We start from the raw sequence: 12,473 nt of genomic DNA, 5'->3' as shown, positions 1-12,473 counted from the left end.
GAGAGAGAGCGTCTCTCACCCCCTCAGCTGATGGCCGCCATGGCGGACCCCGCTATTTTGATGTTGCAGGACGCGGATCGGCTACACGTGCCCTCCTTCGACGTTCAACTTCGAAGTAGGGCGCTATTCCCATCCTCTCATGGGGTTAGCAACTTCGACGTCTCGCCGCCTAACGTCGATTTCAACTTCGAAATAGCGCCCAACACGTGTAGCCGTGATGGGCGCTATTTCGAAGTTGGTGCCGCTACTTCGAAGTAGCGTGCATGTGTAGACACAGCCTCTATGTCTCTCTTCTGGCTACACAAAGGACTCTTCCAGGAAATAACTGTTCCAATCCAAACATCCCCTTCTCTCTTCCCATTGGCTCACCTGACTGCTTGCCAACACAGGACCTGTGTTTAAACCTTTCAGGCAATTTAGTTAACTGAATACTGGGTTATCTGGAAAAATGGTAGTCGCCCTACGAAATTCACTGCCCATTTTGGTCAATTTCATGGTCATAGGATTTGAAAAATGGCAAATTTCATGCTTTCAGCTATTTAAACCTGAAATTTCACCTTGATTGAATTGTAGGGGTCCTGACTCAAAAAGTACTTGTGTGTATGTGGGGATTGCAAGGTTGCTGTAAGGGGGTTGCAGTACTGTCTACCTTTACTTCTGCACAGTTGTAGGCAAATGCATTGTCTTCAGAGCTGAACAGCTAGAGAGAATTGGCTGCTGGCCAAAAATCCATCCCTGAAGGTAGAGCTACTGACAGCAGCAGCACAGAAATATGGATGATATGAAATGGTATTGCCACCCTTACTTTTTCACTGCTGACTTCAGAGCTGGGCATTAGCTAGCAGCTGCTACTCTCTGGCCATCCAGCTCTGAAAGCAGTCATGCAGAACTGAGGGTAACATGGGTATGGTATTGTCACCCTTACTTCTGCACTGCTCCTGGTGGGATGCTGTATTCAGAGCTGGGCAGATGGTCAACATTACAACTATCACTCTCCAGTTGCCCAGCTCTGAAGGCCTCACAGGAGTAAGATGTCAATATGCGACCTTCTTAAAATAACCTTATGATCTCCTTGCAACTTCCTTTTGGGTCATGAATCCCAATTTGAGAAATGCTGGTCTTCCCCATGAAATATAGCCTTTTGCGTGCTTTTACCTTATATCATACAGCTTTCCTAGAAAGACATCCCATTTCATGGTCCATGACATGTTTTTCTTGGCTGTGCATCTCATACGGCCCTGCTCACAGAATCATCTTTAGTGAAAATTGTATCACTATTTCAGGTGTAAAGGGTCATTTTCAGTTAGAACTTTTTCAAACTTATTTTTCTGAATGAAATTGCACAAACTCCTTTCTTAGTCAATGATTGACTTCTTGGGAGGCGGGGGATGGATTGTGAGCTAAACCAGTTCAGTGGTTTTTGAGAACAAAATGGAAACATGCTCATTTCTCATTATTTATTTGAAGAAGGTGGCACTTTTTGAATAGCCCTCGTCCATCATCCCTAGATGGTAGAAACTTCACATTCGGCAAGGAAACAGCACCTTGCTCACAGGTTCCCCTGTCAGTGTTCTGCTGAAAATTGCTTGGGACTTGCTAACATCGTAAGAGGTTTAGAATGTACTTTGTGCCTGGGTGCTGCACTCTGCAATGCAATCTCTCCTTGGGTTTCTGCAGGGCACAAGGTGAAAGCTGGGTAATCCACTCATGTCCTGCCTGTGAAACGCATTGTACCCAGCATCTGTAGCAAAGGGAGGAAGGGTAGCCCAGGAGTGAGGCTGCTTGCCAAGTTGCGTGAAAGACCTGTTTCCAATTCTCATCTTGTTGCCAGACAGCCAGCCCCCTCTCAGACCAGCATTGCTGGGAATACAAGGGAGCCAAAACAACAGGGCACTTAAGGTAAATTCCAGCACAGCCTTTGAAGCTGTGAGAAAGCACAGGTGTGCTGCTACAATGTGCCTCTAGGAACATATACAATGGTTAGGCTCACAGCAGACAGAGAAGCTGTGACAGACATGGCTCTTAGCCCCCTGCTAATAACTTGATGCACACACACTAATATCCTAGGTGGGAAAATATTTACCCTAATAAAAGGAATGTCCACTAGTCGAAACTTATTGTTTCTCTCCCTTGCAAGTGTAAACTACTCTTGCAAGAGCTGGTGTCACCCAGACAGACCAGCCCCAATTTGGCATAAGAAAGGAGAAAGAGAATAAAGGATTACAGAGGTATAAGTATGGGACCTACAGCACCATGATTTTTGAGTGCTTTTCACTATCTATCTGCTGGTCAGATAAGTGACAGCCTCCCAAGGCTTCTGCAGCTAAAGGGGTCCCTAAGCCTTGTCCCTTATTCGTCTTTTCGTGGAATGGAGTGACCGATCCTGGCTTGGCACCGCTGGAATCAAGAGATGCAAGGAGGGTAAGAAGCACCCACACCTGATCTCCTATCTTTAGTGTACACATATTTTGAAATAGAGCTCTACGCTTTGTTTTCTTTCTTTGGGATGCGGCTTCAGTTTTGTAACTTGTTTGTGTGTGTAACATCTATACATTTAAATAAGTAGGCACTAGCAATTTTGTAACCACATGATTAGAATCTAGTTTAATAAATTTTGGTAACCGTTTGTGCATAAGCCTGACTTGTTTCCCTGGGTTACTGTAAAGCAGCCAACACAATTAAAGAACCTCAGCCGTTTTGGCTATAAAGCCTGGCCAATAGGTGAGAGTACTAAGAGCCTAGCGTTGAGTTGTGCCACCTCCACGGGGCAAACTCTTGGGGCACCTGTCAGTCAATCCTGACTGCCCACCGCGAAGGGACAGTGCGTCCTAGTGGTTAAAGTCACGGGTGTGGAAAGGCTCTTAGTGCTGCCATTGGGGCACCTGTCAGTCAGTGTTGACTGCCTACTGCGAAGGGGCTCTGAGCCCTAGCGGTTAAAGTCACGGGTGTTTAGGACCTTGGGGCATCCGTCAGCCTGGCCCGGGCTGCCTGCCTCGAAGGGACAGTGAGTCCTAGCAGTTAAAGTCACGAATGGTGTAAAACGGGCATAGCTGGCACCTCACCAAACATCCTTGGCCATCGGCTAACAGAATCTCCACCAAATACTTCCTGGACGACATTTTGGACAAGTTACTGAGTCTCTCTCTTTTATTTTTTAAAATCCCACTCTCTGGGCTCAGCTCCTTACCTGTGCAATGGGGACACGAACCCTGTGTGCCTCCTGGGAGTGTTGTGAGGATACACACAATGAAGGGTGTGAGGGGCTCATGTACTACAAAACAGAGATATGACCTTTATTTTAATAATTGGGCCTATCAGTACAGTAAAACCCTCAATTTAACAGACCCCCCAATTTCACTGACTTTGGAAATAACAGATGCTGTCCACCAGCTGCCCACAGCAAATAACTGCTGGCAACTCACCAGAGCCACCTCTGCTGGAGCTGCTGGGCCTGGGGTAGCCACCAGAGCGGCTAGGGTTTCAGGAGTGGCTGGAGCTGCTGAGGCCAGAAGAGCCACAGCTCTGAGCATGCTGAGAACTGCAGAAGGCGGACAGAGCCAGTCTGGCTTGCAGCTCCTGTCGGTAGTTGGTAGAGGGAGTTGGAGGTGTGAGGGGAAGAAGGGGCAGGAGGGGGGAAGGGAAGAGGAGAGGAAGAGGACAGAGGTGAGTGATGGGCTGGCAAGGTCAGTTCATCATCATACAGTATAACTTTTAGGATTTAATGGAGTGTCGGCATTAACAGACACCTCTTCTCCCCGTTAGCCTGTTAAACGGAGAGTTTGCTGAATATTCAACAGCAAGCTCAGCTGTAATAAGGGAGGGTAGGTCTACACAGCATAGTTATTTTGAAGTAACAGCCATTATTGCGAAATAATTAACCTAGTGTCCACACCACACAACCGCTATTTTGAAATGAGTTTGAATGAGCAGTTAGCTTATTTCGAAATGGTAAACCTCATTTCAGAAGGAATAGTGCCTACTTTGAAATAGCTGTTTCGAAACAGTGGCTAAGAGAGGGAATAGCACCTATTTCGAAATAAGCCATAATGAGTTCAGTGGCTTTCTTTTGCCATAGGCTCTATAGCTACATCTACACCAGAGAGTTATGTCAACCAAACCCTAGTTTTGTTGTCAAAACTTGCGGCGTGTCCGCACTAACAATGCGTTCCATTGACATACTGTTGACAGAACATGGCACTTTTGTCGACAGACATCTGCCTCTCTCCCCAGGAGGGAGAGCACCTTTCTTTGCAGGAGCTGTTGACCAAAAAGCTGCATGGATGCTCTGGGGGGAGGCCCTCTGTCAACAGACACAACTTCTGGGTCACTGTCTGCTGGTCTGTCAAGAGAGAAGCCGGGCAGTCCAGACACTCTATGTTGACAGAGTGCGTCAACAGAGCAATCCGCTTTTGTGCGTGGCTGCAATCTGTCGAAAGAAGTTTTGTCAGAGGATATCTTCCAACAGTAACTTCTGTCGACAGAGTGCTGTAGTGTAGACGTAGTCTATGCGTGTAGACACTGTATTTCAAAATAGCTAAGTGCTATTTGGAAATGCATTTTTGTGTGTAGCAGTGTTATTTCAAAATAGCTGTTTCGGAATATCTCTTTTTTCAAATTAAGGCTGCTGTGTGGACACACCCTGGCTACGTCTACACGTGCAGCCAACATCGAAATAGCTTATTTCGATGTTGTGACATTGAAATAGTCTATTTCGATGAATAACGTCTACACGTCCTCCAGGGCCGGCAACGTCGATGTTCAACTTCGACGTTGCTCAGCCCAACATCGAAATAGGCGCAGCGAGGGAACGTCTACACGTCAAAGTAGCACACATCGAAATAGGGATGCCAGGCACAGCTGCAGACAGGGTCACAGGGCGGACTCAACAGCAAGCCGCTCCCTTAAAGGGCCCCTCCCAGACACAGCTGCACTAAACAACACAAGATACACAGAGCTGACAACTGGTTGCAGACCCTGTGCCTGCAGCATAGATCCCCAGCTGCCGCAGCAGCAGCCAGAAGCCCTGGGCTAAGGGCTGCTGCCCACGGTGACCATAGAGCCCTGCAGGGGCTGGAGAGAGAGCATCTCTCAACCCCCCAGCTGATGGCCGCCATGGAGGACCCAGCAATTTCGACGTTGCGGGACGCGGATCGTCTACACGGTCCCTACTTCGACGTTGAACGTCGAAGTAGGGCGCTATTCCTATCTCCTCATGAGGTTAGCGACTTCGACATCTCTCCGCCTAACGTCGAAGTTGGTGCCGCTACTTCGAAGTAGCGTGCACGTGTAGACGCAGCTCCTGAGTAATAGTTTAGAAATGTCACAAAAACTCTGAACAGTAAAAGTTGATATGAAAAGTTACAAAAGCAAGGCAGACTGGATGAAGTCAAAGAAAAAGCCCTACTGCTATAATTCAAGGAGGGTAAATCTACACTTGAATTCCTCTTTCGAAAGAGGAATACAAATGAGGGAAATCAAAAATGAAAATGAGGCATCAGTTTACATATCTTGCACTTCATTTGCATAATGTCTTTTTGGAAGAGATTCTTTCGAAAGAAAGAAAGCAGTGTAGATGGGGCTTTTTCGAAAATGAACCTCATCTTCAAAAGAACACTTCCTATTTTGTTTCAGGAAGAAGAGTTCTTTTGAAGATGGGGTTTATTATTGAAAGAGACCATCTACATTGCTTTCTTTCGAAAGAATCTCTTCTGAAAAGAGATTATGCAAATGAAGCACATATATGTAAATCAGCACCTCATTTGCATTTTTGATTTCCCTTATTTACATTCCTCTTTTGAATACAAGTGTAGGAGTAGCCAGACTGTTTTAATACTATGTCTGGTAAACAAGAAAACAGTGGGATTCTTTGTCCCTCCTTCTCGTGGGTCCTTTTCCATTTTATTTCTTGTCTTTTCCACTTCTCTCCTTCGTACTTCTGTCTGGTGCATCTGGCAAAGACTCTTATTTGCAATATTTCTGTTAATCTGGGGTAAATAAAAGCAAAACACCAAAACAGCCCAATACTGGTACGACTTTGCTACATCTTGGAGAGGCTGACCAGGCTGTTCTGAGCATGTGTTTCTTCAGCAGTGAGGTTGCAAGTCAAAGTCAGCATCAGAGACAGAAGCTACATTTTCTGTCTTTGGTGTTTTATCCCCTTTGTGTTTGTTTCCTAGGAAAAGGGATCAGACTTTAACAACAGCACAATGAAAACAACTTCAGCCCATTTCAGCTAAGTTTTTCCCCTCCTTCATCCCCCACAAAAATTGTTATTGCCATCTTTGATACCATCTAAGACAGTATTTTTCAACTTCTAACTTGCAGACACCTAGGATCTGCAGACTATGTCTAAAGGGTCCATGAAAAATTCTTGTTCCCATAAAAGAATTGTTTTTAACTGAAGGTCCAGGGGCTCCCACAGGTCAGCAGACAATACCTAAGATTTATGAAGGAGCCTGAACCTCCCTGGGAAATTTTTTAAGGGCTGCAGATGAAAAAAAAATTGAAAACCGCTGATCTAAGAGATCAGATGAGGGGTTTTGTTTTCCCCTTTAAGGAATTTCTCTGGATAAAGCAGTGGATTCATGAACTTTTGTACTGGTGACCTCTCTCACACAGCAAAAATCTGAGAGTCCCCATTATCAATTAAAAACACAGGTTTTATATTTAACATTATTACAAATGCTGCAGCTGTAGCAGGGTTTGGGGGTGGAGGCCCACATCTCACAACCCCTCCTGTTATCACCTCATGACTCCCTGAGGGGGTCACGATCCTGAGGTAAGGGGAAAGAGAAGAAGAGCTGTCGTTGAAATGAAAGCCTCATTTAATACTTTATAATTCAAACTCTTTAACTATTTTTCCTTCTTTTTTGGTATCTTTATTAAGACCTCGAAAGGACTGTAACAGTGTGTTTGTAATGGTACCTAGCAGGCATCAATCTCTGTAGGTCAAATCCTGCACCATGTTTACACCATTTAATATTAGAGACTGTGTCATGTTAACATCTTTAACTCTTTGAGCTCAGATTCTCCATCAAAACGAATACAGTCTTACCTCGAGATACACCCATTCGGGTTATGAGAATTCAAGTTCACAAGGAGTTTGATTTAAAGCCCTACCTCATCTTACGAGGCATTTCCTCGAATTTACCAGGACCGATTTCAATTTCATGCACCTCAGTGGGACGCGGATGCCCTGCAGTGGGAGAAAGGCTGTGGTTCCAGGCAATGGCTGCCCGCAGCTGCGTCCTGCCTGGCGTGTCTCTCCACAGTGCCTGGTGCCGGTTTCCTGGAGCCCCTGGATCAGCCTTTACCTGTGGCTGGTCTGGGTCTCTACCTCGGCTCTACAGCAGCGGTGCGCCCCAGCCCAGCTGGCAGCTGCGGGCTCCCAGGTGCTCCCGCGAGATGTGGCTGCTGGGCGCGCAGCCCATCCCGGGCCCGCCCCTGCCGCTCGTTCCCCGGGTGGCGAGGGGGCCACCGCTGCCTATCCTGCACACCTGTGCCTTGGGTGCTGCTTGCCACCTGTGGCTCTCCTTTCATTTAGCACCTCAGCTGCCGACAGCGGGGCCTCTTCGCCACACACCCCTGCACGAGCGAGGCATTGTCCGTTGCCAACTGGGGGCCTTCTGTGCCTGCCTAAGTCCCCATGTGGCCAGCCCCTGATACTGCCTGCTCCCCACTTAACCTAAGCTGCGCTCAGGCCAGGCTGCCTCCCCATGCCTCCCTGTGCCCTGCTCTGCCCTGCCCATCCCCTTGCACCGGCCCTGCTTCTGCAGCCGTGGGCAGCTATATGGCTTTGCGCCCCCCTCCCAGGCGCTCTTCAATTTCTGTTCCCCGTCTCTGCAGGTAAACAGACATATTGTAGAGTAATTAATGAAGGGAAGATGCCTTGTTAGGTTGTGTTATGATAACTAATGTTAACTATGGAAGTAATTGTGTTCATTTTAATGGGATATGGTGTAGTTTTAGCGTAAACATGTGTAAATTTTGGAGCTCAGGAACGCATGACATTTTTTCCTATTGAAATTAATGGTAATTACATTTTCAACTTACAAGAATTCGCCCTAAGAGGAGTTTTTCAGGAACGAATTACCCTCATAAGGCGGGGGAAGATTGTACGCTTACACTGATAGCACAATGGTCTATGGCAGAGCTTCTCTAATGGTGGTCCACCTAGCACTTCCTGGTGTATTGGTCACATGCTGTTAGCTCCCCTTGTCTGCAGCTGCCAACCTGCATGGAAAGAAGACAAAATACATTTGTTTCTCATTTTCGTTTTCCCTGCAAGAATTGGCAGAGTGCCTCAGGGATGTTATTTAGTCACTAACAGGTGGAGAAGGGTTCCTGGGAAAACCTCTCCATGAAGAGGGGATCCACTCTATGGAAATGTTTGGGAGACTGAACCTATGGCATGCGTTTTGTTTAGGCCCTGGATGCAATAGTTCTATTTTAAAACCAGTCTGGTTTGAAGGGCTACTATATTAGCTGCCTAACTGCCACTCAGCTACAGCCAGTGTCCTTACTGTGATTCTGGGCTTTTATGTATACAGTAGCATTACATTTGCCAGCTCAGCCACAGACAGCAGCATTTTGTACTGACACCTGTCATTGTCATGGCTTCGTCGTTTGGTATAATCAGGTCCCAAAAGCACTTCCTGGAGTCTGAGGCACTTCTTCCTCTACTGGTTATGGGAAGTTCTGCTTGAGATGGCAAAACGACCAGGGGATGACATCAGGAAACTCCCTTAACGTGCTCTGTGTAGTCTTGTACTGCCTTTGTTGAAGGGCCATCATATATCAAACACTGCCAAGCCTTGACGGCGAAACAATTATTTTGGGAGGTGAGGGTGAGGAGTTGAGACGTGGCTTTGATTTTTCAATTGCAGAGCTAATTTGGAGTCGGATCAGTCCTGGTGGCCATTCCAAATTTTCCTGAAACTTCTAGCAACAGAAGAAAAATCTTGTTCTTGGTCTTGACATTTGCTCTTGAATCTTGCCTCTTGACATTTCAGGCAGGAGTGCTGACTCTGCTGCTACGTATAACTTAGTTACCGTTGGGAGGAGCAACTTTCAGACACTTCCCTAGGGCCTTGGTTCATCTTTGGGAAGTGGGGCGGGATTGGCAAAGGCTAATATACACAATCCTTGCACGTTTGTTTAGACCCATCTCAACTTCACTGCAAGTATTTTGATTTAATGTCCACTGACTTTCTTTTTAAACTCTCATTTTGTGTTAAACATCTCCTCGCCTCCCCCCCGCACACTCTTGATCATTTTAGAGTTCTCACATTCCCCATTGAGAGGCATGAGATTTTATTCACTGTCCTCCTAGGCTCCAAGCTCCTTACATGGAATTGACTTATACAGAACACAGTCCAAAGTTATTGTAAACTTTCTGCAAGGTGGAGCCAGCAGCCACAAGGGCTGGGTTCAAGAGTTAGGGATTCCTTTCTGTCAGTACAACAAAGAACAGTCTCGAGCCCCTGGCCTGTGACCTGGGAAAATTACCCACTGCCCTGGGTGCCTCTGAGTGGCAATAATTCCCCACTCACAAGTACATAGCCTGAGTGTAGAAAAGAAACTTTTAATAACAGGAGAGAAGTAACTTGGTATTAATTTGGGGAAACACTGCAAACAGGGGTCATAAGCATAAACCATGAGTAAAAGACCCATGCCAAGTAGCTTGGCCAGTGTCCTTTTCCCCTCAGGTTCTTAAATCCAGCAATCCATAAGTCTCTTTCACCTGTTCATCCCTTCAGTGTACCCCACCCACAGTTGCTGCCCTTGGTCAATGCAGAACCAGAGTTCAGAGATGCATCTGCAGAGCCACTCAAGATTGAGAAAGGATGAAGAGGCGCCTTATTCACCCTGCTGCTCAAGTGCCAGTCCTCTCTGCCAGCCCCCTGCTGACTGCTCACTGGCCACTTCTGCCAGCAGCCTGCTTGCTGCTCCTGCTGGCTCTTTTGTTACTGCACCTCTTCAGTAGCTGGCCTGCTGGCCACTCACTGTGCCTCTTCTCACCAGCTACTCATTCTCCCATGGATTTTCAGTCACCTTCTGCTGCCACGTGCCTCCTTGCTGTGATCTCTGCACTTCATTTAGTAATCGTCAGTTCTTTGCAGGCTGGGCAAAACATGACCCCCTCTTACATGAGCTCAGCTCTCAGTAATTTTTAGCTCTCGGCAGACAAGGAAGAAGCAGAATCCTACCACAAATGATTTCAACTCTGGTGGGTCATTTAACATAACAAAGAGGTTCCTAATGAAGCCGATCTAGTTTTTCCTTTGAACAGTGAGGTGGGGAGAATACATTAAAGCAATCTACTAAGGATCTTTGGAGGAAGGCCAATTCCTACTAGCTGGGATACCTGTCCCAGCACATCATACATACACAGGGCTCTGGCATTTGAATCCATAGCTTAAGGTGGTCCTTTATTCTGAGGGTGACCCCATCATTTTGGGACAGGTTAAGCACAGTTCTGCTTCCTCGTATTCCTTACAAAGGCAGTTTCTCTGCTTTGGGGGCTAATAGCTCCCCATTAGATGCTGACAAAGGCTCACATCCCCCTATCTGATCTGACTTGTTTTTTCCTCTTTTGATAAGTACTGTTGATACTGGGCCATTTCCACCTTGCTGAATGGACCTTGCCAGCTCTGGCCTTCCCTTTTACTGCGACCCCACTCTTTAAATACCCCTCTGAAACCACCCCCGCACTCATGCATCTGATGAAGTGGGTCTTTGCCCATGAAAGCTTATGCTCCAAAATATGTTAGTCTATAAGGTGCCACAAGACTTCTTGTTCTCGAAGCTACAGACTAACACGGCTACCTCTCTGATAACATTTGTAACAGCATTTCACTACCTCCGCATTCAGTACTAAAATGATTTGTGATCTGTCACCAGCTAAAGTTGATCACTTTGAGCAAAACACAACACTTTATACTGGATATTTAAGCAAAGCAGGAGCAAACTATATTTACTTAAATACACCCAGGGTCTCACCCTGCTACCATGTAGCTGTAAGGGAAGAATTAATTCAAACCTTGCTTACACTATTGTCTTTTATCAGATTCTGTAGTGATGGACTTTTGTTAGATCTCCCCTTCTGGACCTCTCTTTGTTAATCATCTGCGAGCTCTGTGCCCTTAGCACTTATTTAAAATATATGACTTACTAACGCTTTCTTTGTTAAGAAGTGATGGTAGTACAGAACCAAGATCTTTATTTGACAGCTGTTGAAGATGAAAATAAATACAAGAACCTCACTTAATCAGTTGGCAACATTTACAATGCTACCAATAAAAGCTGGTAGGACACAAAAAGGTTATTGCTTTTAGCCCTTAAATTTTGTCGAAGGCTGTAACAGTGTCTGCAAATTATAAATATGACGTTTGTGCCCTGTGAATAACTTATGCTGTGCTAATAAAGTCAAAAATTGATGTTCAGCTCTAATCTTTCAATCAAACTGATTAACACATAGATTAAATCATTGGAATCACAAAAGTGTTTTTGGAATTTGACAGTGACTTAGGCAATTTTGCAAAGCCAAGTAGAAAGATTGTTAAAATTCACAAATATTTTATTCGGTTTCCTAACTCTGTTCCAGCTGAGAGATGCTGTGGCAATTGGATAAGATGCAGTGCAGCTAAGTAATGTGAAACACTTTTCCAATGATGCTATGACACTCTGAATAGCATGTAATTTACTGTCCTAAGTTAAATTTATGAATTGCCATCAAGGTATTCTTATCTCAGCATAATATTAAAACGGAGGAATCTGCTGGTATTTCAAAGTCTCTTTCAGATTTTGTACTAGTAGCTCCTAGACAACCGCAGATGGCAAATCAGATGTAAAATCCTTAAGCTTGCAAGTTCTTTGCTTTTCACTTTTTAAAAGTTTATCATTTTTCCAAAATTTACCATTCAATGTGGAGCCAATAAAAGCCAATGAAAACTGCATGTATTTGTTTAAAATTCTAGATGGTATTCTTGATTATTAGCTCCAGTCTGCATCAGGTTTATAATTACCTACCATTGCTGAGATGATTAAATCATAATCAAATCAGAATCAGACCGCAGACAGACCACAATGGGTTATATCCACAGGGTTGGACTATTGGCATGGATAGACCACTCCCCATTGGAATGTCTTATTCATAGAATCATAGAAATCATAGAACACTAGGATTGGAAGGGACCTCGAGAGGCCATCGAGTCCAGCCCCCTGCCCCAATGGCAGGACCAAGTACTGTCTAAACCATCCCTGATAGACATGTATCTAACGCGTTCTTAAATATCTCCAGCGATGGAGATTCCACAACCTCCCTTGGCAATTTATTCCACTGTTTGACCACCCTGACAGTTAGGAACTTTTTCCTAATGTCCAACCTAAACCTCCCTTGCTGCAGTTTAAGTCCATTGCCTCTTGTTCTATCCTCAGAGGCCAAGAAGAACAAGTTTTCTCCTTCCTCCTTA

Source organism: Carettochelys insculpta, chromosome 2 (genome assembly GCF_033958435.1).
Source record: "Carettochelys insculpta isolate YL-2023 chromosome 2, ASM3395843v1, whole genome shotgun sequence".
Taxonomy (NCBI): domain Eukaryota; kingdom Metazoa; phylum Chordata; order Testudines; family Carettochelyidae; genus Carettochelys; species Carettochelys insculpta.
The sequence above is the reverse complement of the archived record's forward strand: the minus strand, read 5'-3'. Positions refer to the sequence as shown.